At 41.4% G+C, this 24039-nt stretch overlaps 1 protein-coding gene across 2 annotated transcripts in view; it reads left to right on the forward strand.

Moving 5' to 3' along the window:
* Positions 1–1287: 1287 nt before the first annotated feature.
* Positions 1288–24039, forward strand: part of FGGY (FGGY carbohydrate kinase domain containing) — a 405151-nt gene continuing 382399 nt past the window's right edge. For both annotated transcript variants that reach the window (XM_036351580.1, XM_036351579.1), the window contains exon 1: positions 1288–1405. The gene's annotated coding sequence lies outside the window, so the exon portion shown is untranslated. The remainder of the gene's footprint in view (positions 1406–24039) is intronic.

Genomic DNA, 24039 nt, shown 5'->3' on the forward strand with positions numbered 1-24039 from the left:
ACCAGTTAACTTTTCTCGGAAAACAAAGGGCTTGGCCTCAGCGATTTGCTAAACTACCTTCCCAATCTTGAGTCCCATCAGCCTGGGACCTGCCTTTTTAAAAGAAACAGCTCAGATAAGAGCTCAGGTTGGAATTCTCCCTTTGGGTAGGAGCTAGCTGTATGTCTCAGTACAGGTTAATCACGTTTCTGACTGCATCTGTAAGATAGGGTCAAACAGTGTGTAGTTTATCGGAAAGTTGGCAAGGATTGTGAGGATAAAATTAGGTAGGTATTTCCAAGCCCCACAGTTTGTAACTTCTTCAAAGGCCTAGGAACCCCTCTGTTTTGTAGTTTTAAAGACTGGGACTCCACTTCAGAGGGTTGGTCATAGCATTAGATGAGTAAATCCATGTAACGTACAGTCAAACCTCATTTTTCAAATGTCTCAAACAATTTGCTTCTCAACCTGACAAACCTTTCATGCTGGTACCTGTATGATCTGTCACTGGTCGCTCAGACAAAGAAAGGGGAGAATGCCAGAGTATGAGTCAGTTTACCGCTGTTAACATCTCAAAATATTGTGAATATTTTTGTAGGTTTTTTTTGCCTTTGTTCCTGCTTATTTTTATTAAATTTTCATTTTTACTGTACATTTCATTTCCTTTTTACTAACTTTTCACTTACATTTCAGTCGTTTGTTTCTAAAGTGTTTATTTATAGATTAAACAGTACGTTAGATATGTATTGTATATAAGAAAAGTTAAAACGGCATCCTTTGGGGATCTGGAATGGATGAATTCCATTTACATTATTTCTCATGGGAAAAAAAATCCTTCAGTTTTTGAACAGCCTCCCGAACGAATTAAGTTCGAGAACGGAGGTTCCACTGTACCAGGAACAAGACTTGGCACAAAGTAAGCATTCAACAGATATTTTTATTATTCTTTTACGTCCGTCTAACAACAGTCCTGGTGTTCAGTAAAGGTCGAGCAGTGGCTATAAGATACACATTGACACGCACGGATCACGGGCGGCCGAGGGCTAGCGTGGGTGAGTTCTGGGAAGCGAGCCCTGGGACGGGAAATTCTCAGCCAGAGCGGACAAAAGCCCGCAGGCGACTTCAAAAGCCCCGCGACCAGTGTTGCCCCAGCGACCTCGCGCTCCGGCCACCTACCAGCTGGGCCGGCCCAGGCGGCCGGGCGACGGGCACAGGCCAATCCGGGCCCTGTTCAAAGGGCCAATCGGGGAGCATTTCACGGGGGCCGCGGCCGGCCGGGGGCGGGGCCGGGTCGGGACCTGGGGCGGGGCCTGAGCCGGGGCGCGGCTTCGATCGCTGGAGGAGACCGCCCAGTCCCGTCGCCGTGCGGCCCCTCTGGGCCACCTGCAGGGTCCAGCTAGCTAATCCGTGATATCAGATTGGACAAGTAAGTGACCCTCCCTGAGGCCCACGTGTGCACCAGGGCCTGTTGCAGACGCGCAGCGCGCACGTTATCCAATCGGAGAGCGCACCCGGCCGAGGCTTACTTCCCTTGTGGTGCCGTCGCCACCTCCTCTTCCTTTTCCTCCTCCCGCTGCTAAAGTCCCATTCCAGCCGGACCTTCGCTCGGGGGACGTTGTTGGGTCCCCCGTGTCCGCGCCTGGGTGAGGCGTCCGGCCACTCTACGGGAGGGTCGGCTTTTTACTGCATCCCCAGAGCTGCCCATGAGATGTCTGGAACCCGAGGTCCTCTGCCATCACTGTCCAGTTGACCATGTTCACTTCTCTCCCCTTCATCCCCTCCGTCCCGTCCCGCATTTTAGGACCGTTACCCCAGGCATATTTGAGCCTTTGAATTCAAATCTGGCTACCTAAGGGATTTTAAGGCCAGTGCTGCTTGTAACTTGAAAGGCTTTCAGCAGCTGGTGATAACGTTGGAGGTGCAGTTTAGATGGTATAGTAGTAGTGCTGTCTGGTTATAGTCATCCTGGGTAGGTAAGTCCTGGGACTAATCATTCCAAGATGCAAACGTATGGATTTACTTAATCATTGGCTATTTTCCACTGAAGCACTTCTCTTGTCTTAACCCATTTCGTCCCTAAATTAAAGTGGCAATCATTACCAAGAAATGGAAGAGCTATAATCATTTGTTTAATTTTTAAAATAGGAGTTCAGGGGTGAGGAAGCCACTATCTCTTGAATTGCTTATCCTCTCTTAGAATGTGGCTGTTATGGTAGAGTTTTGCTTTTGCTTTGTTTTGCTGGCTTTTCCTCATTTCCCATAAGCCGCCACGTGTGTTTACACAAACCTGATTTTTTACTTTTGAAGTTGTCAGCTGTGTTTTTCAGTCTTATGACCTCCTCCTGGTCTTCTGGGAGTCTCCTGATAATGAGGGCCTCTGCTTGGCTCTTGACCTGGTGGCCACTGGCCTGACTCTGGGAGGGACCAGCTGAGGTGGACCTCCTGTTATTAAGAATGACTGGGGGAAACAGACCACAGAGGTTGAGAAGGTCCTGGAGATTGACTGGGGGTGGGGGTGGGGATGGGGAGGGGGGGAAGAAAGGTTGGGAGCTACTTTGGCTGGATTTGGATGTCAAAGCATGAGTATTGGGAGAAGGGAATAATCCAGAGGGTGAGAACTGTGTCTTTCTAGATGCAATTAAGTTTATTAGGAGGAGACTGGGCCTTCTTCCAGGTTATGTTAATCTTTGCTGTGGGCCTTGTCTTTTCCGGGAATCTGGTTCCCTTTCCCTAACCTTTCACTTAGTTCAAATCATAGTCAATTACCAGCTGGTTTTGAAAACAATTTCAGGTGGTGAATCTTGCCTTTAAACTCCCAGCCATAGTGCGACGACCCCTCGCCTTCCCAGGGGATTTGATATAGTTATCTGACCAGAATGTATTATAGAGGTCATTTCACCTCTCACCTGCCCATCTTTTTTATAAGGTGGGATATAGAATCAACCCAGGTAGTGTAAGATGAGGCCATCCAAACCAGTGCCTCAGTTCATTCATTTGTTCACTAATCTTGTGGCAGGTGTGGGCCTGGCAACGTGGTAAAGAGAATAGAATGCCGTCTCTGCTTTCTCCAGTCTGCTGCTGTCTTGTCTGACGGGGGAGATTATATGATAGTGAGGTTAGTGCTGTGGCAAGGTATGCCGAAGATGCTCAGGGGTTGCCAGAAGGGCACATGGCCCAATATGGGGTTTAGGAAAACTTCCAAGAGGAGATGATAACTGAGCTGAGTTACAAAGCCTCGGTATGAGTGGGCTGGAGAAAGACAAAGGGGAAGGGATTATCTTTGATTTGGGAACAGCATGTGCAAAACTAGGTAAACCTGGCACATGGTTGATCAGAATGGCTCATCAGGAAAGGGTGAGGTGAGAAATCACCAGAAAGGAGGCTGGGGCTGGGATGGGTGACAGGCCAGAACAGGGAGGGTCCAGTGAGTCATGGTAAGAGAATTTAAAATGTGTTTCCCCTGTTTTAGAAAGTTAATTCTGCCTGCAGGGTGAAGACTGGAGGAAGGCTATTATAATACAGGTGAGAAAGGGTTGGGGTAATAGTTGTGAAACTGGAGAGAGATTAGGAGAATGGAATGGTTAGGAATTAATTACTGATTGAATGTAGGGGATGAAGAAAGAATGTATTAGTCAAGGTGCCATAGGGAAGAGAAGGCATTCTTAACGGGATATTTTTGAGCAGCTTTGTTGAGATCTACTTGACATACAGTGAACTACATACTTCAAGTGTCTAATCTGAGAAAATTTGATATAAGTATATATCCATCACAATCAAGATAAAGAATATTTCTAATACCCCAAAGACTTCTAATACCCCTTGGTAACCCCTTCCTCTCTAGAATCACCCTTCCACCAAAGCAATCAGTGAACTAGTTTCTGTCACCTTAGATTATTTAAGATTTTTTAGGACTTTATCTGTAGGGTCATACAATATGTATCTTTTCTTGTGTGGTGACTTTTACTTAATCCTCATCTTGAGATTCATCCATGTTATATGTGCATACATGGTTCATTCCTTTTTCTGCTGAATAGTGTTCCATTGTGTTATTATACTACTAGAGGCCCGATGCACGAAATTCGTGCAAGGGGCTTATTCCCTCACAGCCCCTCACAGCCTTAGCTGGTCCTCACAGCCCTGGCTTCATCTAGATCTAGAAGGTCATCCAGAAGGTTGTTCGGCTGTTTGGTCTAATTAGCATATTAGCTCTTTGTTATATAGGATACTTTATTTATCCATTTACCTGCTGATCAATATTTGGATTATTTACTACCTTTTGGCTAGTACAAATAAAGCTGCTATGAATATTTGTATACACAGACATATGATTTCATTTCTCTTGGTTAAATACCAAGATGTGGAATAGCTAGTTCTCATGGGAGGTGTATGTTTAACTTTTTAAGAAACACCACGTGTATTTGAAAGTGATCATGCCATTTTACATTCCCCTCAGCAGTGTGTGAAATTCCCAGTTTCTCCCACACTCTGTGTGGTCACTTTCAAATTTTAGCCATTGGAATGTGGAATCCTGTCATGTGGTTTTAATGTGTATTTTCCTAATGACTAATAATTTCAAGCTTCTTATGTGCAGCCCATATACAGTAGGTCCTCGGGTTACGTCGGAGATCCATTCCTACTGTGCGACGTAACACGATTTTGCTGTAAGTCGGAACCCACCTACTTAAGCACCTACGTCACTCACATGGAGCACATACACAGCAGTATTGAAGTAAAACAGTAAAAAAATTTTAAAGAAAGATAACAATTCCTGACCTTTACTTGTGGTAAATAAATAATAAAAAACATAAAGCACATATGTACATACGTCGAAATGATGGAACTATTTTTATATATATAAATAAATGGGAGACGGTGACGTAACCAGGAAACGACATACGTTGAGTCCGATGTAACCCAAGGACTATCTGTATTTCATGTATCTTCTTGGGTAAAGTGTTTATTAAATTTTTTTCTGTTTTTTTTTTTTTTTTTAATGGGCTGTTTTCTTATTGAGTTTTGAGAGGTTTTTATAATATACTAGAGGCCGGATGCATGAAATTCATACATGGTGGTGGTGGTGGGGCAGTCCCTCAGCCCAGCCTGCACCCTCTCCAATCTGGGACACCCCTCTCACAATCCAGGACCGCTGGCTCCTAACCTCTCGCCTTCCTGTCTGATCGCTTCTAACACCTCTGCCTGCCTGCCTGATCACCCCTAACTGCCTCTGCCTGCCGGCCTGATTGCCCCTACCTTGCCCCAGTGCCGGCCTGATCTCCCCTAACCACCTCTGCCTCAGCCCCTGGCCGCAGTCTGGCCTCCCTCTGCGGGAGGCAACCTGGTGGATCAGGGGAAGGCACTGCCCCCATTACCCCGCTGCTGCTGCCACTGCGGCCTGAGCCTCGGCCCTCTCAGCCAGTACGGCTTTGTCTGGAAGGATGTCCAGAAGGTGTCTGCACTAATTAGCGTATTACCCTTTCATTAGTATAGATTCTCATTACAAGTTCTCTATCACACCTGAGTCTTTATTTTCTTAACTGTCTTTTGAAAAGCAGAGTTCTTAATTTTGATAAAGTCTAGTTTATCAATTTGTAATTTTGATGATGTCTATTTTATCAGTTTATCCTTTTATGGATGATGATTTAGGTGTTGTATCTAAGAAATCATGCCTAGCCTGAGGTCTCAAGTATTTTCTCCTATTTGTTTAAAGAAGCTTTATTGTTTTTTGGTTTTACATTAAATCCATGATCCGTTTTAAGTTAATTAAAGTTAATCTGTAGCACCAGATGTGGAACAAAGTTTATTTCTTTTTTTGGGGGGAGAGGGGTATGGTATCAATTGATCCAGCACCATTTGCTAAAAAGCTTATTCTTTTCCCATTAAATTGCCTTTGCACCTTTGATCAAAATCAGTTTACCATATGTGGGCCTATTTCTGGTTGTTTTGTTCTGTTCTGTAGATCTTTTTGTCTATTTTTGATGCCAATACCATGTAATCTTGATAACTATAGTTTTGTCATAAGTATTAAAGTCACATAATGTAAGTCCTTCAACTTTGTTTTTTTTTTTTTTTAAGTTGTTTTGGTATTCCAGGTCTGTTACGTTTCCACATTAATTTTACAATGTTGTCATTTTGTCAATTTCAAAATAAAGGCCTGCTTAGCTTTTAATTGGGCTTTTATTAAATTTATACATTAATTTGGGGAGATTGACTTGTTTAGGTCTTAGGTTCAGCAATGTTTTGTAGCTTTCAGTAGATGGGTCTTACACATCTTTGTCAGGTTATCTGTAGGTATTTCATATTTTTCATGTTATTGTAAATAACATTGTCTTTTAAAATTTCAACTTGTACTTGTTGCTGCTTGTGTATTGATCATGTATCCTACAATCTTGCTAAACTACTTATTAGTTCTAATAGCTTTTTGTAGATGCTATCAGATTTTCTGTGTAAGTGATCATGTTATCTGTAAATAAAGAAAGTTTTACTTTTTCCTTTCAATGAGGATGCCTTTTATTTCTTTTTCTTGCTATAGTGCACTGGCTAGAAGCATTGCAATTTTTTAAAATATATTATTGATTTTTAGAGAGAGAAGAAGGTATATATATATATATATATATATATATATATATATATATATAGAGGGAGAGAGAGAGAGAGAGAGAGAGAGAGAGAGAGAGAGAGAGAGAGGCATTGATTTGTTCCACTTATTTTTGCATTCATTGGTTGATTCTTGTATGTGCTCTGACAGGGATGGTACCCATAACCTTGGTGTACTGGGATGATTATTTACTTTGATGTATATTCTTTGTAGAAGCCCTTTATCAGGTTTAGGAAGTTTCATTCTATTCCTACTTTTCTGAGAGGTGTTGTTTTTTGGGTATTTGTTTTTAAATGAAGAATGGATGTTGTATTTTTGTCATTTCCTTTTTTCTGTAACTATTATGATCATTTTTAAATTCTTAATATGATGAATTACATTCATTGATTTTTTTAAAAAAGATATTAAATTGAACTTGTATTCCTGAGATAAATTAGTGGGATCTAGGTTAGGACCTAGTATCCTTTAAAAAAAAAAAAATATTGATTTCAGAGAGGAAGGAAGAGGGAGAGAGAGATAGAAACATCATTGGTGAGAGAGATCATTCATTGGCTGTCTCCTGCATGTCCCCTACTGGGGATTGAGCCCATAACCTGGGCATGTGACCTGACCGGGAATGGAACCATGACCTCCTGGTTCATAGGTCGACACTCAACCACTGAGCCATGCTGGATAGGGCATCCTTATTATATTTTGTTGGATTCTACTTGGTAAAATATTAAGGATTTTTGCATCTATGTTAATGATGGATATGGATTTATAGTTTTCCTTATATTGTCTTCCTAAGTTTTATATCTAGCTAATTCTGGTCTCATCGAATGAGTTAGGAAGCATTTCCTACTCTTCAATTTTCTGTAAGCACTGTTTAGAATTAATATTAATTCTTCCTTAAATGTTTGATAGAATTCACCAGTGAAGCCATCTGGGCCTAGAGGTTTTTTTTTGGTGGGGAGGGAAAAGTCAACTGTTTAAATAATATGGGGCTATTGACATTGTTGTTTCTTGAATAAAATTGGATAGTTTGTGTAGTTTAAGGTATTTGCACATATCATCTAAGTTGCTCACAATAGTCCCCTATTATCATTTTAATATCTATAGAATCTGTTGTGATTTCATCTCCTTCATTTCTAATATTGGTAATTTGTGATTTTTCTCTTTATTTTCCTGATAATTCTGGCCAGATTTTATCAATTTTATTGATCTTCTTAAAGAACCAGCTTTTGGTTTCATTTATTTTCTCTCTCTCTTTTTTTTGTTTGTTTTTGTTCTAAAATTTATGATTACTTTTCTTCTGCTTACTTTGGGTTCCTTTTACTCTTTTTAATTTCTTAAGGTGGAAGATGAGGCCATGTGTTTGTGACTTCTTTCCTAATATAGACATTTAATATTGTACATTTCCAAGTACTGCTTCAGCTTAAACTTACAACTTCTTTTTTAAAAAAAATATATGTTTTTATTTATTTCAGAGAGGAAAGCAGAGGGAGAGAGAGATAGAAACATCAATGAAGAGGGAGAATCATTGATCAGCTGTTTCCTACTAGGGATTGAGCCCATAACCTGGGCATGTGCCCTTGACCAGAATCGAACCTAGGATCCTTCAGTCCACAGGCTGATGCTCTATCCAGTGAGCCAAACCAACTAGGGCTAATCCTACAACTTCTGCTGTTTTTTTTTATTTTTTATTTACTTAAAAACTTTTTCTTTCTTTCTTTTTTTTTTTTTTGATCCATGGGTTATATAGAAATTTGTTATTCAGTTTCCAAATATTTAAGGACTTTCTATTATTATATATTACATATCTTTCTATTAATTGATTTGTAATTTAATTCCATGTGGTTACAGGATGTACTTTGTATGACTTAAATCTTTTATCTTTTTGAGACTTTTTTTTTTTTTTTTTTGCTCAGAATATGGTCTGTCTCAATAAATGTTCCAAATGCATTTGAAAAGGATGTGTATTCTCTTGTTGGATAGAGTGTGTATAAGGTCAACTTTATTGACTGCTACTGTATATTATAACCTTGCTGATTTTCTGTCTATTTACTCTATCAGTTATTGAGAGAGGGGAATTGAAATCTCATGATCATTGTAGATATATGCATTTCTCCTTGAAGTTCTACCGGCTTTTGTTTTATGTATTCTGATGTACTATTATTAGGTACATTAATATTTGTGGGAGCATGAGTTTGTTTGGTTGTCTTGGTGAATCATCCCCTTTATTATTTCAATTTCTGGTAATATATTTGCTCTGAAACCTACTTAGTCATTTTTCCTGGTAATAGTTGTGCTCTAAAGTGTACTTAGTGTGATAATGATATAACTGCTCCAGTTTCCTTTTGATTGCTGTTTTATGCTATATCTTTTTCTTCCTTTTATGTTTTAACCTATTTGTGTTCTTATATTTAAAGTGGGTTTCTTGTAGGCAGCATATAGTTAGATTGGATAACAAAGCAACACCTGACACTTCCTGCCTTTTCATTAGGGTTTTTAGACCATATTGAATGTAACTATTCATATGGTTTGGTTTGAGTCTACCATTTTGCTTTTCTTCTTCTTTTTCTTTCTGTATTTGTCCCTTCTGTTCTTTGGTCTCTTTTCCTTTTCCTGCCTTCTTTTGGAGTAATTACTTTTTTATTATTTTTTTTTTATTCCTTATTGATTAATTAAGTATAACTTTTTAAAGACGCTCAGTTGAGGATATGTTTTACCACCGATAAGGGTTTAATTTCCAACATTTACAGGGATCTCATGAAACTTAACAAAAGGAAGATAAACAATCCAATAAAAAAATGGGCAACGGACCTAGATAGACACTTTTCAAAAGAGGACATACAGAAGGCCGAAAGACATATGAAAACCTGCTCAAAGTCACTAATTATACGAGAGATGCAAATCAAAACGACAATGCATTATCATCTCACACCTGTCAGAATGGCTATCATCAACAAATCAACAAACAACAAGTGTTGGAGAGGATGTGGAGAAAAAGGAACCCTTCTGCACTGCTGGTGGGAATGCAGACTGGTGCAGCCACTGTGGAGAACAGTATGGAGCTACCTCAGAAGACTAAAAATGGAACTCCCATTTGACCCAGTGATCGCACTTCTAGGAATATATCCCAAGAAACCAGAAACACCAATCAGAAAGGATATATGCACCCCTATGTTCATAGCAGCACAATTCACCATAGCTAAGATTTGGAAACAGCCTAAGTGCCCATCAGCAGATGAGTGGATTAGAAAACTGTGGTACATATACACAATGGAATACTATGCTGCGGTAAAAAAAAAAAAAAAAAAAAAAAGGAACTCTTGCCTTTTGCAACAGCATGGGTGGAACTGGAGAGCATTATGCTAAGTGAAATAAGCCAGTCAGAGAAAGATAAATACCACATGATCTCACTCATTTGTGGATTATAGAGAACAACATAGACTGATGAAAAGGGACAGACCCAAAGACTGAGAAACAGCGATCAGGCTATCAATCCCCAGAAGGAAAGTAGGGGAGGGCGGGGGTAAGGGGAAGAGATCAACCGAAGGACTTGTATACATGTATATAAGCCAAACCAATGGACATGGACAACAGGGGGATGGGAGCATGAGTTTGTGTGTGGGGGGAAGGTTGGGGGTTAATGGGGGGGATGAGGACACATTTGTAATACCTTAACTAATAAAAAAAAAAAATTAAATTAAAGTATGTTTAAACCTAAAAAAAAAAAGAAAAGAAAAGAAAAAGGAAGGGAGAAAGAGAGAGAGAGAGAGCGAGAGCGAGAGAGAGAGAGAGAGAGAGAGAGAGAGAGAGAGAGAGAGGAAGAAACATCAATGTGAGAGGGAAACATTGATCTGTTGCCTCTCATACACACCCTGACCAACCGAAAACTAGGTATGTGCCCTGACTGGGAATCGAACCTGTCACCTTTTGGTGTACAGGACAACACTCCAACCAACAGAGATCCAACAGAGATACCCAGCCAGGGCAATTATGATTTTGGGGGATATCATTTTAGTGGTTGCTTCGTGGTTTATATTATACATCTTTAATTTATCAGCCTACTTTCAAGTGGAATAATACTGATTCCTATAAGGTTTCATATAAGAACCATACAACATAGGTTTATAGTTCTTCCCTTCTAGCCTTTGTACTACTGTTGTACTACTTCGTACTACTGTTGCTGTACGTTGCCCATTTTACTTTTATATATGTTTAAACGTCGTAATACATGGTTAGTTTAGTTTTAACCAGTTATCTTTTTTTAAAAAAATATTTTTATTGATTTCAGAGAGGAAGGGAGAGGGAGAGAGAGATAGAAACATCAATGATGAGAGAGAATCATTGATGGGCTGCCTCCTGCACGCCCCTTACTGGGGATTGAGCCTGCAACCCAGGCGTATGCCCTTGATTGGAATCAAACCCTGGACCCTTCACTCCACAGGCCAACACTCCATCCACTGAGCCAAGAGGGCTAGGGCAAGTCAGTTATCTTTTTAAGACATTCAGATAATTTAAAAAAATTCTTTCATGTACCCACAATGTTACCCTTGTCTCTTCATTACATTTTTTAGATTTCCATGCAATATCATTTCTCTTGCTGCTTCTTATAGTGCAGTTCTGCTCCTGATGGACTTTTTAACCTTTTGTCTGGGAAAATCTTTATTTTAGCTTCAGTTTTGAAATATTTTTTTTCCACGTGATAAAGAATTCTAGATACAAGGTATTTTTCTTTCAGTAGCTCAAAGATCTTAGCTCTATTGTCTCCGAGCTTGCATTATTTTACTTTTTTTTTCTTTTGTGAATAACGTCCCTCCCCCTGCCTCTCCCCCAGCTGCTTTTAAGATTTGCTCCTGATCATTGCTTTTGAACAATTTGGTTATGATGTTTGTTGGTTTGGTTTAGTTTTATATATATTTCTTGTGTTTGAGATTCATTGATACTCTTGAATCTGTAGGTTTATAGTAAATCTGGGGAATTTATGCCCATTATGTCTTCAACTACTTCTCATGACACTCTTGCTCTCTTCTTCAGAGCTTCCCATTTCACATGTATTAGTCTACTTGAAGTTTCCACAGATCACCAATACTCTGTTTATTTATTTATTTTATTTATTTATTTTTAAAATGTTTTTATTGTTGTTGGGTTTTTTGTTGTTGTTGTTGTTTTTTAAATAGAGAGGAAGGGAGAGAGAGAGAGAGAGAGAGAGAGAGAGAGAGAGAGAGAGAGAGAGAGAGAAAGAGAAAGAAAGAGAAACATCAATGTAAGAGCACAACATCAACCCCTGCTCCCTACACATCCCCCACCCAGGATCCAGCCCGCAACCTGGGCATGTGCCCTGAGTGGGAATTGAACTAACAACCTTTAGGTGCATGTAATGTCACCCAACCAGCTGAGCCCTACCATCCAGGGTGCTCTGATTATTTACTTTTTAAGTCTTTTTCTTTCTTCATTACATTTTGGATAGTTTGTATTACTATGTCTTGAATGTCACTGGTATTTTCTTCTGTATTGTCTAATCCCATAAAGTCAATTTTTCATCTCAGCTATTCCAGTTTTCATTTCTAGAATTTCAACTTGAGGTGTTTTTTTTATATATATATTCTATGTCTGAACATTTAAGCTCAATCTTTCCTCTAGGTTTTTGAACATATGAAATCCGGTTATGATTTTTAATAGCTATGCCTTTTAATTCTAACAAATGTGTCAGTTCTAGGCCAGTGTCCATTGATTTTCCTCATTTTCTTGTTTCTTTGCAATTTCTAATTGAAGATCAGACATTGTGTTTTTTGCCTTGTTAGGTATTTTGTATTTCTATAAGTGCACTTGAGCTTTGTTCTGGGGCATGTATAAGTTATTTGGAACAATTTGATCCTTTTGATTCTTGCTTTAAGCTTTTTAGGTGGGACCAGAGCTATATCTTCTTCACTACTGAGTGAAACCCTCTGCATACTCTACCCAGTGCCCTGGGAATTGAGGTTTTTCAGTCTGGTTCTTTCGCATAGGCACTATTCATGGGCGTGTGAAGTCTGTTCACTGTTCACTCTAATCCTGTCGGGTGTTTCTGGCTCAGATAGATCCCTCACATGCATATAGTGATTGGTACTCTTGGTAATACTCGAGGAGTACCCTTTGCAGATGGCCAGACTTCTCCCTTTGTACACATCTCTCTCTCTCTCTCTCTCTCTCTCTCTCTCTCTCTCTCTCTCTCTCTCTCTCTCCCTCTCCCTCTCCCTCTCCCTCTCCCTCAAGTGCTCTAGCCTCCTTGTTGTCCACAGATTCCTAACTCTGTCTCCTCAACTCAGGGATACTGCGGGGCTTAGCTTGGGCCCCAGGCATTAAACTTGAACAATTTTCAGAATACCTCCTCTTTTTCCTCCTCCCGAATCTCTCCAGAATCCCTCTGCTTTGTTGCCTGATTTCCAGTGTCCTGAGAACCTCTGCTTCCTATTTGGGTTTGTTTTTTAAGTTGTTCTGGGTGGGAGGGTCAGTATGGTTACTGTCACTCGTTCTTGGCTGGAAGTAGAAGTCTTCTACTTAAAGAAAATGGAAAGAAAGGACTACCTGAGGATGGGAGGAAGGGATTTTGAGGCCACCAGGCACCAGTAATAATGGGGACCTCTTTTGCCACTTGAAGACTAGAGAGAGCACAGTGGAGGAGGTATATCAGAAGGACACATAAAATACCCCCATCTTACGATATTTTTCAATCGAGGAACCACTTAGAAAGATGAGGGCAGCCCGAATCTCTGTGGCTAATCACGGCAGGTTTGTTATATCCCTCTAGTGGGGCAAGGGGAGGAACGGTTAGCAACTGAAAAGGAGAAGTGATGTGAAGAAGGCTGCCTTGAGAGGATCTGTTACCTTAGTTCAAGAGGTACAGCTAGTTCCAGGCCAATCCAGAGGAAGGGGTCCCGGCCTCACTCTCCTTCCTGCTTTGAGGCTTCTGCTAATGCTCGCCATTGGCCAAACCCAACTAGTAGACAGAGGATTAGAGAGCCTTGGAGATCCAGACTGTGGTCCACAGGACACAGAGCATCCGAGAAGGATTGAGAGTGGATATGTATTTGGTGGGGGAGGGAGAATAACCTGTGCAAGGAGTCAGTGAGAACCTCTCGATTTCTGGCTACAGGATCAGCGTGGCTGGTGGTGCCCATCACTCAGATGGGAGAGAAGGAATAGTAGGTGTTTGGGGAGGTTTGACATGCGAGGGAGACATGATGAGATTTCCTTCCCACACTCGTCATGTTTTCCCCTGGAGGTCTTGTACCCCTTCCCCCCCTTCATCATCTTAAATTGTTTAGGAAGTTTTTATCAACTTGAATGACAAATGAAGCAGAGTTCACACAGGAGGTACATTTACAGTGATTTATGTGTGGGGCGGCTTTAGGAAGAGTGGGGGAATCAAGTAGAAACCATTCAGGCTAAGTGTATTACCATCCCTTGGCCATCTGGATTTGGGGCTGAGCTACACTGAAATCTGTTGCAGGGTTGAGAGCCAGGTAGCTTGAATTCTGCTAAACTGGCCGTGGGGTGGAGATACTACGAAAGGACTCAGGCCCTGGCTGGTGTGGTTCAGTTTATTGGAAAGGTTGCCGGTTTAAGTCCCAGGCAGGACACATGCTTAGATTACAGGCTCAATTCCAAGTAGGGGGCATGCAGGAAAAAGCCAATCCATGTTTCTCTCTCCTTTCCCCCTCCTTTCTCTCTAAAATCAAGGAAAATATTTATTTATTGATTGATTTTTAAAAGAAAGGAGCCCAGCTAGTGTGACTCAGTGGTTGAGCATCAACCCATGAACTAGGAGGTTATGGTTTGACTCCCCGTCAGGGTACATGCCTGGGTTGTGGGCTCCATCCCCATTAGGGGGCATGCAGGAGGCAGCTGATCAATGATTCTCTCTCTCTCCTTCCTTTCCCTTTCTGAAATCAATAAAAACATATTAACAAAAAAAGAAAGAAAGGACTCGGTAACTGAATGGATATGGAGAATGGAAGTTGAGAAGACAAATTCTGTAAAATCAACAATAATGTAGACAGATTAAGTTAAATGTAATTTATCAAACTCTTGGATTATAGAATTATGTGGCCAAATGAGGCTGTTGTTGATATGTTTCATGGTTATCGTGTGACATAGTGGAAAGAGCATAGGATTGGAGTTCCAATCTGCTTTCCGCTGGCTCTGTGAGGTTGGGCTTGTGACCTGATTGCACACCTTGGTTATCCCATCTGTAGTGGTGGCCACTGCATGGTTGTTCAGAGGATTAGTAAGGCCATCTACCAAGTCACTAGTACTATGCCTGGCACAGAGTAAATGCTCACGAGAAATTTATTCATCCAAGATGAGGGTTGGCTCCAAATACAAGTACGTTTGAGAAACATTTGGGTTCATGTGAAAATACATATTGAGTAAACACAGGTAACACTAATTTCTAATGATCTATTAAGGGAAGAGTAGGGTATAGAAGCAGGGTGACCACAAAGTCCCCCTTCAGAGACAGTTGGTGAAGACACTCTAGCTCCCTTTCCCTTTTCTCCTGCACAGATTATTCTGATGTTAGTGTAGGGATTGCATATTGGGCTGTGTGGGCCACTGGTTGGTCCCAGCACATGTTGCATCCCAAGGGCCTTCAGGAAGGTAAAGAAGACCTACTGTGTGCTTGCCCTGTGCTGTTCATCCAACGTACCTCATCTCCACACAATGTCATGTGGAAACATGGGTGTCTGAAGATCATTCTTGTTAAATGTATCAAGTCCCCTTATCCCTCTCCCTATCTTGTTGTTGTTTCAGGCAAAGCCATGGCATGGAGGAACAACAGTTACAGGAATTGAAAATATACAGCATAGAGGAGAGAAGACCCAGTAGGAGGTTGCTAACCTAGAAGGGATTAGATGGTATAGATTGTCCCATGGGATAAAAATGAGGACTATAGGCTGGAGCCATACAAAGCAGAGTTTAACTCATTACAAGGAAGAGCTTTCTTTTAACAGTAATAGCTGCTCATTGCAAAAATTCCAATAGCACCGAGTAGGGAAGTTAAAAATTGCCCTCTCACTTCCACTACATTACTTTAAAAAAAAAAAAAAATATATATATATATATATATATATATATATATATATATATTTTATTGATTTCAGAGAGGAAGGGAGAGAGAGAGATAGAAATATCATTGATGAGAGAGAATCATTATCAGCTGCCTCCTGCATACCCCACACAGGGGATCTATCGAGCCCACAACCCGGCCATGTACCCAGACCAGGAATTGAACCATGACCTCCTGGTTCATAGGTCGATGCTCAACCACTGAGCCATTCTGGCCGGGCTGCATACTTTTCTTTGTGAGCAGGTATTTGTATATTCCTCCGGAAATGTGGGTCTCTATACTAGTACAATGCAGGGATTCCCAAGCTTTGGTATTTATCAGGATCCCCTGGAGGTTTCTTTACAGGGCTCTGAGCCCAGGGAACTCCCAGAGTTTCTGAATCAATAGATCTGAGTGGAGCCTGAGGATTTGCATGTCTGACATGTTCCTTGTTCCCTTGTGATGCTGAGGCTGTTCTGCCTAGAGTCCACCCTTTGAGAACCACTGATACTCTATCCTCTTAAAAAAAAAAAAAAAAAAAAGACACATATGTAATACCCTTTGTAATACTTTAAGCAATAAAAAATAAAATTAAAAAAAAATAAACTCTATAAAGGAAATTTAAAATGCATTGATGGCTGACTATATGTCAGGTATAAAAAAAAATAATACAACTGCAAATTTGCTTTTACCTAACATAATCAGTATTTTTCTTTAGCTCCTTCTTGTTTTTAACAGCTGCTTATGTCCCCTATTAATAAACATTTAAATTGTTTCTAGGGTTTTTGTGAGTATGCTCTTTCTTTCTTTTTTTTTTTTAAATGTTATAATGGACTTTTAGTATATATATTTTTAGGTGAGACGACTAATAAATTCTTAGAAGTGAAACTGTTGGGTAAAAGGGTAGATTTTGAAAATGGGCAGATATTGACAAAAATTACTATCCCACTAAAAGTGTATGACACTATTTCCTCACACTCTTGCCAGAGTGGGTATTATAAAAAAATTTAATTTTTGCCAATTTGTTGTAAAATTGTATCTCAATATTGTTTTGATTTGTATTTCCTACCTTATTTGTGAGGGGAAAGGTTCATATGTACTCATCGCATTTATTTTTTCTGTGAACTGCAAGTTTTTGTTCTTTGCCTCGTAGGAAGAGGGAACAAACAGTATGAAAGGTGCCAAACCTCCAAACCTCTGACTGGATGCTAATACTTTTGAAGGGTTGCAGTATCAGGGGTTGCAATCAGGGAGGGAAACAAAGGGGTAATGGGAACAGGGGGGCAGGGACGGAGGGAAGGAGGGAGGGAAGGTTAGAGAGGCAGGCAGGGCCAGAGCTTTGAGGTCTTTGTGGGCCAAATAAAGATCTTGGGCAGAAGCATCATTGGTGGTGGCTAAGCCTAGACTGTAGCTCTTGGTAATTTTGACAGTGTGTCTCTGTGTGTGGGATGGCAGACTGTCCAGTTCTCCAAGTCTAATGTTTAATCTTCAAATAACCTTAGGTCTTAAAGCCACTGGGCCATGCTTCATAAACAGGTAAACACGAGAAGAGGCCAAAGACCTCAGCCATCGTCTGGCGGGGCGTCGTCTCTGGGAAGGGGTTTCTGTGTGGGGAATGGATTCTGTTGCTCTTCCTAATACTGCCCTGAGCCCTTCCTGACAGCAGTCATTAAGGTCGGTGGTTTTTCAGTTCTTTTAATTTGAGTGGCTTTCTGGGAATAGCTGTGGATGCTGGCCAATATGCTAATGATAACAGCATTGCTCTGAAGGTCTGGTTAGGTCTGTAGAAAATCATTTCATAGTTAACTGGATCGGCAAATCAACAGCAGCCCCTTGGAGAAGAAAGTGACAGAGGGAGAGACAATACATATGCAGAGTGGGGCAAAAGTAGGCTTATAGTCGTCGTTTGGAAAATAATATAATCTTTCAGAAATAGTAATACAAAAATAAACTGTTTCAGCCCTAACCGATTTGGCTCAGTGGATAGAACGTCAGCCTGCGGACTGAAGGGTCCCGGGTTCGATTCCGGTCAAGGGCATGTACCTTGGTTGCGGGCACATCCCCAGTGGGAGGTGTGCAGGAGGCAGCTGATCATTGTTTCTAACTCTCTATCCCTCTCCCTTCCTCTGTGTAACAAATCAATAAAATATATTAAAAAAAGAAAATGAAAACTATGAAAGGTTTTTTTCTTAAAAAAAAAATAAAACTGTTTCAGGTTCTCACACCTGTAAACCTGTTCTGCCCCATCCCGTATATTTAAATATTTCAGAATTCAAAGAGAGGTGAGGGACTCATATTTCAAAAAGAAGAGTCCATGTAATAATACATCACTGCTTATAATTTTCCCTGCTGTGGGCTTAGCTGTGTAATTGGCATATTGGGGTTAAAATATACTGACTTTGCACTTAGAAGCAGGCCACCAGCCCTAGCCCTCTTTGTGTCTGCTCTGCCATCTTCCTGCTCCCAGAGTCCTGCCAGGGGAGTGACCATCGGGTTCAAATCTGGCTTTTAGTGGACTCAGGGTTTGTCAGAGATAGACGGCCTCGCACAGGGGGTCCTGGGCTCACTCTCCATCTCCCTTCTCCCCTCCACACATGTGCCTGTGGAAATGGGGTCCTCGGTCAAGGAGGGAGAGTGTCCCAGGGAAGGGGCATGGTGCTTTACACAGAAGAGAGGTTTGCTGATATTGCTTCTGGAACTCTCCATGGACAGAGAGTCCTTCAAGGCTTTTTATTTTTATTTTATTATTTTTTTTAATATATTTTATTGATTTTTTACAGAGAGGAAGGAAGAGAGATAGAGAGTCAGAAACATCGATGAGAGAGAAACATCGATCAGCTGCCTCCTGCACATCCCCCACTGGGAATTGCCCGCAACCCAGGTACATGCCCTTGACCGGAATCGAACCTGGGACCTTTCAGTCCGCAGGCCGATGCTCTATCCACTGAGCCAAACCGGTTTCGGCAAGGCTTTTTATTTTTAAAAGGTATTTGATTATTTAATATAGGGGTGGGGAACTTTTTTTTTTTTTTTTTTTCTGCCAAAGGGCCATTTGGATATTTATATCATTTGTGGGCCATACAAAATTATCAACTTAAAAATTAGCCTGCTATATTTGGTCAAACATTTAATTAACTCACCCCTAATGCCATGGCAGGGCCAGACCAAATGATATAAGGCCCACGGGCCAGGTGTTCCCCACCCCTGATTTAATACAACCTAGTAATTTCCCTTCTACTCTATCACACTACACCGTGCTTACCTGTGAGGACAGTGAAGCAGGGGACAGAACATTCTCAGTTGGTACCAGTGCTTCCTACTGTAGCATTTATAGTGCCATAGGGGTGTTTATTAATGAGAGTGTGGAGAAGGCGTTTCCAATCACTGAATGACTGAGCAGGCTTCCCAGGATAAGCAGACATGGAAGGGTATTCTGAGTGTGTCCACCATGAAGGCAGCTTGTTAGTGTGGAAATCCAAGTCCCTGCGGGGTAGTAGCAGGAGTCCTGCAGGGACTCAGGCCTCCTTCCTCTGGGCTTTGTGGCCATCACTGGGTGTTGACCCTCTCAGGATTTGTGTCCTCACCTGTAATGGGAGCAACGGCACATACCTTGTACCTGTGGGTCCCCTTTGCTTTTCCGTGCAAAGAGGCTACCTCAGCGTGGCAGCATAGAGAGCTTGGAAGGCAGTATAACAATTGAGGAGGTTTGTGTTTTTTTACCATAGGGGTTGAAAAGGGGAGAGTAAGCAGGCTTTTCTAGAAGAGGACTTAGGAGATTCAAAGTTTTCTTTGCCCTCAGGTGCTGTCTGCTGTTGGAGTTTGGGTCGTTATTTGAGGAGTCAGATCTTCCACCCACAGTTTCTTTAGGGCTTGCACCGTGCATTTGGCCTTGGCATTGTTAGGTTTTGTATTTTCTTGGTGTCAACTGTTGTGCCATCACCGGTGTGGCTCTTCCTTGGAGGGTGGCCATTTTTGGTCACTATCCAGGAATGGTCTTTTGTTTTGTTTTGTTTTGTAATAATAGGGCCCAGGCCTTGGCCATGTTACACCTTTTTAAATACTGAGTCTCTGATCGCTCTGCTGCCTCCTGCATTCGCCCTACCAGGGCTTGAGCGCACAACCTGGACATGTGCCCTGACTGGGAATTGAACCAATGACCTCATGGTTCCTGGGCTGATGTTCAACCACTGAGCTACACCGGCCGGGCAGGACTGGCTGTCCTTTGATCCCTGTGGCTGTCATATTGTGAGGCAGGCCAGTGGGTTGGGTGAGTTCTGGTTTCTCTGCCTTTTGAAATCCAACTTTGAATTAGAAAATACAGCCAGTCTTTCTCCTGTCTGATTTCACACTATTCCCCTTCTTCAGTTGCCTTGTTTATCTTTAAAAATGGGCTCAGCTGGCCACCGTGGCTCAGTGGTTGAGCATTGACCTATGAACCAGGAGGTCACGGTTCGATTCCCAGTCAGGGCACATGCCTGGGTTACATGCTCAATCCCCAGCGTGGGGTGTGCAGGAGGCAGCCATTCAATGATTCTCTCACATCATTGACATTTCAATCTCTCTCTCCCTCTCCCTTCCTCTCTGAAATAAATATATATATATATATATTTATATATATTTTAAATATATTTAAATTTATATATATATATATATAAAATGAAAAATACTGAGTTTTTGATTGAGTGATTGGAAAGGTGATGAAAACGTAAATTGGTGTATCTGTGTCTGCATTCTGTGGACAAAGGTGGAGTTGAAATAGGATGCTTGACTCCAGAAGTATGGCTAGGATTATGGCTGGGATTAGGATTAATGTGAAGCCATTGCTGCAGTTTCACTAGGTGCATTATGTTTAGCTTGAAATACATAAACTCGAGGCATCACCATTTGAATTTCAAAAATAAAATTCTTACATTAAATTGTCAATTCATAAAAATCAACAATTATTTTTTTTCAGCTTCCTCTCCCTAGTGTCCAGGCATAGAAAAGATACTTAATATTTGCTGGAATTTGAGCTGTTAGATATGTTGCAAACACGTATGTATAGATAATACATATTAAAAGATTTCAGGTGTCTAGAAGTGATTTGGTGTTAGACGGGGAGATTGGCACATAATAATAGTACTAATAATTGCTACCATTTATTGAGCATGTACCGTACATACATCAGGCACTGTGCTACATATCTTAGTTACATAATCTCAGTTAATCTTTCAGAGAACACTAGGAGATGGTAGCCTTTCACTTTAAGAGAAAAAGCACCTGTCAGCGATCTGCACTTCTTCTTCCGTGTGTATTGTTGATAAAGCCAATGAGAGAGCCAGTTACTATTGCCATATGAGCACTTTCCCACCACTGTGAACTTTCTCATTATCTTAGAGCATATGAGGTTTGTTTAAAGTGGTATTGAGTTCTTTATGTTAAGAAGACTGAAGGGAACAAGCCCATTATTGCTTATTTTTTTCTTCCCAAATTTACCAGCCCCCATTGTAATATAACTAACTAACTAAATCATGCAGGACTCCTGTACAGAAGCTCCCAGCAAAGTCTAAAGATCAAAGTTGAAAGAGGATAGATATTGAGCTCCCTCCCAGATCCCTGGGACACTGTGTCTGTGGACACAGCCACCACATTTATCCTGGAGGAGTGGCTCTTTAAGAAATAGGACTGAAGGTAAGCTCATCACCTCCAGAGGTTTGTTGTCTTTGGAAACAGTATTATTACTATTAGGGGGAAAGAAGGAGAAAAAAAAAATAAGGGAACAGCCCCTCAATGATTGGTTTTCAACGCAGTATTTGCAGCGTTGACCCCCCTTCTTAGAATTGCTGAAATAGTTTTGCAAAGAATAGCCTCCATGTCCAGGTTTCTCTCCCTTTTTCACGCTGCATTTGAGCAGCTTGCACATTGGCTGAAGAATTAGCCATGAGGTCTGTGGTTTCCTGTGCACATTTCCAATAATATTTATACAGGCTCTTACTTAATGAACCGTATAAATATTTATCGTAAGAACCATCTTTTGATGATGAATAGGGGCTAGAAATCAGTCCAGTTTATGCTGGGGACTTGGACAGGAGGCTTTGCTGCCCTTTGAAGCATTGTGTGGGCTGAGAAGTTAGGGATGGCTCAGGACTTGTGGGCAGCGCAGCTTGAGTTTCTCTCCAGTATTTTTCTTTCTCTTGGTCTCCACCATCCATGTCCTTATTGCTCTCTGCCTGACCACTCTCTCCATATCCCCATCAGCTTTTCTTTTTAGAAAATTCATCTTTGCCTAAAAAGAATGAGATGGAACCATTCATAAATTGTGCTTTGGAGCCTCACCGACTCAACCTCCAATCCCAGCTCCTCTGCTTCTGTGCTCAGTGACCTTCAGCAGCTTTATTGCGGAGAACCTCAGTCTCCTTTACTGGAGAGTGGGCTCATGGTGCTTATCTCACATGGTTGTTAGAAAGATGGCATGCAATCACATGGGTGATTTGCAGAGCAGAGCTTACTACATGCTAGTTGTTGCTGCATTTGTTGGAGACGTGATCAAAGGACTTGATTTTTTTTAACTTTAGGTTGATGTTGTGTGGAAAGAACCCAAAGACTTACCCTAAGAGACTAGGGTTCGAATATGGGTGCTGCTGTTTACTGCTTGTGTGACTTGGGGCACATTTCCCCATTCCACTGAGGTGTCAAATGGGCACAGATTCACCAACGTGATTGGGTTTTAGTTAGAAGAGTTTCACACATGTGAAAGTGCCAGACACACAGCAGGGCCCTAATCCTTTAAAAACATTTAGAAAAGGGAATAATGTTTTCCATCTTGCAGTGACTTTATCTTTTGAGCCCCAGAGGCACTGGGATACAGTTTGGAGTTCAGGACACCCGGCAGATGGGTCTTATGACCCAGGAACAAAGGGCACAGAGTGAGCGGGAAGGTAAGGAAAACCCTTTGGCAGAGTTTGTGTAACTCCCAGGGCTGAGTTTCAGGGAAGCTGCCCAAAGGCTTGAACCTCTCTGCCTCCCTGCTTTCAGGGTCCAGATCTGGAAACAATCAACAGAGATCACTTAAAACTATAAAATGGAAAATGTGGTGAACCCAAAATATTTCATTAGGATCTATTTCTTAGAAAAACATGAACTGGGAGGTGTGAGCGAGCCATGCTGGGAAGGTAGGAGCCCTTGTTCCTGTGGGTTTGACTCTTCCTGACGGATCCTTGGTAATGCGGTCTAGAAATGACGGTTTTCCAGAGAGAGGCAGCGTGGCGTGGGGAGGGGTCTGTCTCCAAAGGTGGACAGCCGAGTTCTGAGTTGGCCTCTCTGAGACAAAGTAGGCAGGGATCCCAGCAGAGCCCTTGGCCATTTGATAAATGAAGGGGTATCAGGCGAGGTAGCATCCTGAGAAAACGGTAGGGACTGTGGAGCCAGAGGGAATTGATCGCTGTCAACTCTATTACTTACTAGTTACATGACATACTGGAGTACGTTACTTTCCCTGTCCACGACTCACTTTCCTTATCTGATTATGTTCAGGGGTTAGTGTCAGAGTAAAGGGGGAATGCATAAAAAACCCCCCACAAAACTGGGTGTCAGACTTGGGATCTCTGTATATATTCATATATATGTCACTGAAAGTGTATTGAGGACGGTGTGTTCAACTCCCCTGTGAAAATTGCAATAAGGTGTTCCACAGGCAATTTCTGAAAATCTCATGATTTTTCTTTGAAGGGCAGGCATTAGGAGAGAGTTCACATTCAGTTTAGTATGTGAGTGAGTTCAATAAGTCCTCAGTGCAAACAAGATGAATTTTGGAGGATTTCCATGGCAGATATTAATAGGTGCCAACCATGGTCATAGAAATAGCTCAAAAATGTTACCATGGTATATATACTTTATGATTTACACAGATCCTGAGGAAAATCGCCCCAGTAAATTAGTTGTCTTAATATTGTTGTACTTTTTTTAAAAAAATTTGTTTTATGGAATTGTTTGATTTTTTTGTAGAATATTTTCAAAATAAATTACAATTTTAGAATAGTTAAAAAAAAAGTGGTGATGTAAACAAACTGCTTAGCACAGCATCAGACCCACAGTTAACATGGCACCTTTGATTATTTCTTTAAGTACAGGTGTTAAAGGTATCCACTGAGTCACACAGTGACTTGTTGGGTTCCTGCTGTGCCAGGCACTGGGCTAAGGGGACAGCCCTGATCCCATCAGCAGTGGAGTGAACTGGTTAATGAACCAGGTGAGGTGAGGGCTCCCCTGAAGGGTGGGTTCTTTCTCTTTCCTGTTTAGCAAAGAGATGGAATCCGCCTCCTTGGATTTTACTGGAAATAAACCAGGCTGTCTGGATGGTGGGTGGTAAGATGGTGTACTCCCTGCAGAGGAAGAGAGAGTCAAAGGGAGGAGG

Source organism: Myotis myotis, unplaced genomic scaffold (genome assembly GCF_014108235.1).
Source record: "Myotis myotis isolate mMyoMyo1 unplaced genomic scaffold, mMyoMyo1.p scaffold_m19_p_2, whole genome shotgun sequence".
In the NCBI taxonomy this organism is placed as follows: Eukaryota; Metazoa; Chordata; class Mammalia; order Chiroptera; family Vespertilionidae; genus Myotis; species Myotis myotis.